This window comes from Caloenas nicobarica, chromosome 25, assembly GCF_036013445.1.
Source record: "Caloenas nicobarica isolate bCalNic1 chromosome 25, bCalNic1.hap1, whole genome shotgun sequence".
In the NCBI taxonomy this organism is placed as follows: Eukaryota; Metazoa; Chordata; class Aves; order Columbiformes; family Columbidae; genus Caloenas; species Caloenas nicobarica.
This window is the reverse complement of record NC_088269.1, coordinates 537501-542500: the sequence shown is the minus strand read 5'-3', so window position 1 is coordinate 542500 and position 5000 is coordinate 537501.

Here is a 5000-nt window from a genome sequence, read left to right as displayed (position 1 = left end):
GTGTGCGCGTGTGGGGGGGGCAGTGTGTGCATGGGGGGGGGCTGTGTGCGGGGGGGGGGGCTGTGTGCGTGTTTGGGGTGCGTGTGCGTGGGGGGGCTGTGTGTGGGGTGAGGTGCGTGTGTGGGGGGAGGGTGTCTGCGGGGGGGGCGGGGGGGGGGGGATGGTGTGGATGGGCGAACAGTTGTGTCTTGATGTGTTTAAATCTCTTGATTTACTCCGACTTCCCCATCATCTTTTTCTGTTTTCCTTCATTAAAATTTATTGGAATTTATCTGACGTTTAAGCCTCTGATTGAGCGATTACTGATGAGCCCCTGAAAAATTAATGACCGCGCGAATGCTTAACTAGCGCGTAATTAGGGCGTTAAGCCGTCGATCGATGTGTCTCCCCGGCCCCGCCCCGCGCAGGCACCCCCCCGCCCCTCCCTCCCCCGCCCCTCCCGGAGCGGTCCGTGAAAAAAAACGCACGCACACCCCGCCCGCACCCCCCCCCTTTTTTTTTTTTTTTTTAATTCTCCTGTCTTCAGTTAGCTTTTCCGGCGTGGGGTGGGGTGTTTCTTTTTTTTGGGGGGTGCTTTTAAGTGGTGGTGGTGATTTTTTTTTTTTTTAACGTAGGTACAGGTTTTCTCCGATTTTTTTTTTTTTTTCCCCCCCGTGGTTTTTTTTTCCCGTTTGTTTTAAATTTGCGCTTTCGCTCTGTTTGACCGACTTCCACACACACACACACACACACCCACCCACCCACACACCCACCCCCCCCCCCCCGCCGGTGGGCCACGGACCGAGCACAGTTGGCGGCCTTCCCCGGCCCCAACAACCGCCTGACTGCCCTCCCCACCCCGCCGCGGCGAGCCCGGCCACCCCCGCCCCCTCGTCCTCCGCCGCCCCGCCCGGACCCGGCCTTTCGCCAGCGAGTTTGCCTCCCCGCGGGAAGCCGGGGCGTCCCTGCCGGCTCCGTGCCCGGTCGGCACACGGGCGTCACGGCGGCCTGCGGTTTCCAAGCCCCGCTGTCGCAGCCCTACCCCCTCACCTGCCCGTGCTCCCGCCTCCCGCGTTGCTCGCTCGCTCGCTCCCTCGCCCCGCTCCCCGCCCCGGCCGCGGGCTGAAAAAGATACCGACCCGAAGCGCTGCGCGCCGCGGGTCAGGTCGCGCCCTCGCCCTCCCCGCCCGCCCCCGCCGCCGCCTTTCGCCAGCGGGTTTGCCTCCGCCCGGGGAGCTGGGGCTTCTCTTCTCCGAGAAGAGGCACCGCGTCCCCGTCCCCCGCCCCCCCCCCGCCCTCCCCGGCCTGCCTGCCTGCCTGCCTGCCCGCCTACCCGCGCGCGGGGCTCCTCGGCCGTCGGCAGGACGCCCTCGGCCGCTCGTGCTGCGCCAGGCCCCCTGCTCCCGCCGCCGCGACTGACTGGCTGGCCGGCCGGCTGGCTGACGGACTGACCGTTGGGCGCGCCGCCAGCCGCCGCCCACGCCCAGCGGGGGGCAGGGGGCCGGTTGCCAGGCAGCGGGGCGAGCGCGCATGCGCGGTCCGCGCGGTTGCCGACCCCCTGCGCCGCTTCCCGCGGCCCAGACGGAGCAGAAACGGCCGCGCGGCTGGGGTGGGGCGGGGCGGGGGGAGGCCGAGGGTGGGCGCCAGGGCGAGGGCGGGAGACACCGCGCTCCTCCGGGTCTGTCTAGGGGGCAGGGGCGGCTGTGTGTGTGTGTGTGTGTGTGTGTGTGTGTGTGTGTGTGTGTGTGTGTGTGTGTGTGTGTGTGTCTGTGTCTGTGTCTGTGTCTGTGTCTGTGTCTGTGTGTGTCTGTGTGTCTGTGTGTCTGTGTGTCTGTGCGGTTGAGCACGCCTCCGTCCGGCGCGGGGGGGGGAGGGGGGGGGCAGTGGGGGGCAGATAAGCGCCTCGGTATCTTTTACGAAAAAACTTAAAAGCTAAAAGAAATTGAAACGATGGCGGCGGCGGCGGCCTTGGCGGGGGGGGGGGACACGACGACACCACGCCGACCCCACCGCCTCCCGCCGGAAAAAAGCCACCAAGCCAAACCCCAAAACGAGCCGAAAGAAAAACCCCACCAACCCCACACCCCACACGCGCAACCCCCAAAGCTCCAGACGCAGACTCGTAGAGCGTCTGCACGGATCGGGAGGGTTCAAAAGCTAGAATCGTAGAATCGCGGGCACCGTCCCGCACCCACGAGAGGGTCGTCACGTCCAGCTCCTGCCCCTGCGTGGGACAAAGCGCCCCGCCGTTCCCGGCCTCCGTCATCCGGTCGCTTCCTGAAGAAGGGGACGGGCGCGGGGCCGTGACCGCCTCGCTGCCGGGGCCCGTGGCGCAGCTCTGCCGCCCTCCGGGCGAACCACCTTTTCCCACCCACCGTCCGACCTCAACCTCCCCCGGCTCCGGCTTCCTGCCGTTCCCTCGGCTTCTGTCGCTGCTCCTCAGCAGACAGCAGAGAGAAAGAACGCGTCAGCGCCGAACCCTGCGGTCGGGAGAAGAGGGACGGGGCGACCACCGTATCGCATGCCCTTCAACCTCGATAACGTGCCCGGGGGGGACCGCGTACGAAGCGGCTGGGACGCTCAGCCCTCCCGCCCTGGCGCCGCGCAGCCCGCCCCCCCCTCCCCCCCCCAACCGCGGTCCCCCCCCCCCCCCTCCGGTGAGGAGGCCGAGTCTACCCTCTCGCGAGCGCGGCCGGACAGCGGGGCCGTCCGAGCCCCGCCACTCCAGTCCAGCCCAGTCCGCTCCGCTCCGGACCGGAACAGCCCGGTCCGGTCCGGTCCGGAATAGTCCAGTCCGGTCCGGCCCAATCCGGTCCGGCCCGGTCCGGAAGTGTCCGGTCCGGTCCGGTCGGGTCCCTTCCGGTCCGGTCACGTTTCCGGGTCCCGAGCGCCTTGGTAGACGGCCCCATCCGCGCCGCGCTCCGACGTGACGTCTACCCGAGCCCCGCGAAGGGTCTACCCCTTTCCCCCGCCACTCGGCCTCGGTCTCCCGTGAGGAGGCCGGGTCTATCCTCCGGCGAGCGCGGCCGGACACCGGGTCCGTCCCGAGCCCCGCCAGTCCGGTCCGGTGCGGAACGGAACAGTCCAGTCCGGTCCGGTCACGTCCGGACCGGTCCGCTCCAGAACAGTCCGGTCCGGTGCGGTCCGTTCCGGTAGAGTCCGGTCCGGTCTGCTTCGGTCCAATCCGGTCGGGAGCTGTCCAATCCGGTCCGGTCCGTTCCCGATCCAGTCCGGTTTGTTCCGGTCCGGTCCGGAACGGTCCCTTCCGGTCCGGTCCGGTCCCTTCCGGTCCAGTCGCGTTGCCGGGTCCGGAGCGGCTTGGAAGACGGCCCCTTCCGCGCCGCGCTCCGACGTGAGGTCTAGCCGAGCCCCGCGCGAAGGGTCTACCCCTGCCGCGCCGCGCTCCGACGTGAAGGTCTACCCCGAGCCCGGCGAGGGATCCACCCCTTTCCCCCGCCACTCGGCCTCGGTCTCGCGTGAGGAGGCCGGTCCGCTCCGGTCCGGAGCAGTCCGGCCCGCTCCGGTCCGATCCAGTCCGGTCCGGTCCGCTCCAGAACACTCCGGACCGGTGCGGTCCGGTCCGATCCAGTCCAGTCCGGTCCGATCCAGTCGGGTCCGGTCCGGTCTGGTTCGGTCCGGTCCGGTCCGGAGCTGTCCAATCCGGTCCGGTCCGGTCCGGTCCTGTCCGATCCAGTCCGGTTTGTTCCGGTCCGGTCCGGAACAGTCCGGTCCGGTGCGGTCCGGTCCGGAGCAGTCCAGTCCGGTCCGGAAGGGTGCGGTCCGGTCCGGCCCGGTCCAGTCCAGCCACGTTTCCCGATCCGGAGCGGCTCGGTAGACGGCGCCGCCTGCGCCGCGCTCCGACGTGATGTCTACCCGATCCCCGCGAGGACTCGGTCGCTTGGCGGGTGCAGAGCGGCTCGGTAGACGGCGCCGCCTGCGCCCCCCCCACCCCCCCCCCACCCCGGAGCCACCTAAGGCGTCGCTGTTTTGTCGCTACCTCCCGTTACGTCATGGTAAAACTCGGCTTGCTCGAGCGCGCCACCCCGGTGAACAGACTGAGAGCGTCCTGGAGACGCGCGAGGGGGCGGTCTTGTAGATTCCTATTGTAGGCAAGAGGGGGGAGCCGCTTCCAGAGGAGCGCTCGCGAGTAGCCGGAGCCTCCGCGGCTCAAGCGCGGCGACGGCGGGGCGCCCAGGCCGTCGCAGGGGCTCTCGCGGGACGTGTCCGCTCGCTCGAAACGCAGGGCTCGGCGCGCGCGCGCGCGCGTGACCGTCGCTGTCCCCAGGACCCGCGGCCGTCCGGCCTACGGTTCTCTCCCTCCCTCTCTCCGTCCCTGCCCTTGGCGGGCTTCTTCCTGATCGATGAGGCACTCTGAGGGGTCGCATTGCAGAGAGAGCAGCCGGCTCGCCCGGTGTCCGCCTCTCTCTCTCTCGGCCCTTCGACTCTTTTTTTTGTTTTCCGCTGATCGATGAGGCTCTTCGGGTCGCGTCGGAGAGGGCCCCCGGCGGGCCGGCGCCTCCGTGCCTTTCCCCGTCAGGGGAGCCGCGGCGGCGTCCGGTGTTCAGGCCGGGCGGTGTCCCTTCCAGTTCGCGTTCCCGTCGCATGCGAGGTGTTGTCCGCTCGGCCCCCGCGGCGGGGCTCCTTCGGGCTTCCTTACCGAAGCGCGCTGTGTGACGGCCGCGTGGCCCCGCGAGCTCTCAGGTGCCCTAAACCACGCGAGGCGCCGGTGCCGGCCTCGGTCCGTGTGCCCGTGGGTGCCGGCCGCGAGCAGCGCTGGGCGGAGGGGCGGCCGAGCCTGATCTGCCGAGTCGGGGAAAAAACGGAAAAACCACCCCGCCACGCCGGGAGAGCGGTCGCACCCGCCCGGGTCGGTCCCCCGCGAGCGAGGGAGGCGCGTGGCGGCGGGGAGGGCCGTGTCCCGCTCCCTGCCGGACGCCGCCGCAGCAGCAGCCGTCGGCTTGGCTTTCCGTGCCGCACCCCCGCCCGCTGCCGAGCGAGCCGCCCCGGCGAGGGGCTTCGGT